The 1368-nt window shown below is 36.1% G+C and overlaps 1 protein-coding gene and 1 long non-coding RNA gene across 5 annotated transcripts in view; one reads left to right on the forward strand and one right to left on the reverse strand.

Annotated features, from left to right (window-relative positions):
• LOC116852709 (mediator of RNA polymerase II transcription subunit 16) overlaps positions 1-1368 on the reverse strand; it is a 144673-nt gene that overhangs the window by 127713 nt on the left and 15592 nt on the right. The gene's annotated exons all lie outside the window — the stretch shown is intronic.
• Positions 1-1368, forward strand: part of LOC116852714 — a 12520-nt gene that overhangs the window by 2260 nt on the left and 8892 nt on the right. The window lies entirely within an intron of this gene.

The raw sequence follows: 1368 nt of genomic DNA on the forward strand, positions 1-1368 counted from the left end.
GCAGGCACCTTTCTAGTCTATAAACTTAATGTTTTTGTGTACAGGGTGTCTGACTCGTACCGTATCAATGCTAACATATAGCTAGAATAGATCGGGGTGAGTAATAGAATCGGTGTCTTTTTTTAAACCACGTAAGATTTTGATATTAACGATAAAAGATTTCTACCGAGCGGCAGCTCACTGGACAATCAGCACATGTGCTGCGGTGAGACGAACGCTGTACGCGTTATAGCATCGACATGATAGCCTAGCCGAGCCAGTCTCCTAACAACGAGGAAAACGCGTTGCCAGGAGGCTGGCCCGGCTAGCTTATCATGCCGATGCTACAGCGCGTACAGCGTTCGTCTCACCGCAGCATACGTGCTGATTGGTCAGTGGGTTGCCGCTCAATAGAAATCTTTTATCGTTAATATCTCAAAATTTTACGTGGCTGTTTAAAAAAAAAACACCGATTCTATTACTTACCCCGACCTATTCTAGCTATATGTTAGCTCTGGTGTGATATGAGTCAGACATCCTATATATGGTGTCGAAAAATTATATTCATTTTTTGCAACTTTTTTTGCTAATAACTTTTTAACAAATAACGTCTGACGGTTGAAACATTTTTTATGTTACTAAGGATGATGATCTCTACAACATATGTCAAGGTCATTGGAGCTGACTCTCTTTTTATCAATATTTATCATATCTTTCGTTTTTATGCTATTAATTATGGATAATTAGGGAATAGCATTAATTAAGGATAATTAGATGAGGCAACAATAAACCATATACAAAATATAAGTCAACTCGCAAAATATAAGTCAACATATAACTTGCAAATAATATCGCTCAAATATATAGCAATCTACCTGCCGTGCAATGTTTGCTTTTATAGGCAGGTTAAAAGTATGATAACGAAAATATATAACTATCCTGATTTATTTACAAGCGATAAAAGTATACATTTGAACATTCGAGGTGATACGATGTAAATACAATTATTTTCTTACTATTTATCATCAACACCAATAATATTTTCAAATGTACTAAAAATATATTTTATTGTAAACAATGTAAATTATGTGTCTACGAGGGTGGTCTGAAAAGTTTCCGACCTCAACGTGAAGATAGCAGCACTTGTAAATAAAAGCTAGTGAATTTCGTTGTTCATCTGTTGACAGTTACTCACCGAAGTTTCAGCCATTTTGGACTCGCAGTTGTTATGTAACAGTCGTTTGAGTAAGTTGATGTGAGTGTTTTTGTGAAAATGGACAAAATCGAGTATCGAGCTGTCATTAAATATTTGTTTTTGAAAGGCAATACGCCTACGCAAATCAAAGATGAGTTGGATTCTGTGTATGGGGACTCTGCACCATCATTTAC

This window comes from Odontomachus brunneus, unplaced genomic scaffold (genome assembly GCF_010583005.1).
Source record: "Odontomachus brunneus isolate Ranch 3 - 2012 unplaced genomic scaffold, Obru_v1 Obru_scaffold_250, whole genome shotgun sequence".
Lineage (NCBI taxonomy): Eukaryota > Metazoa > Arthropoda > Insecta > Hymenoptera > Formicidae > Odontomachus > Odontomachus brunneus.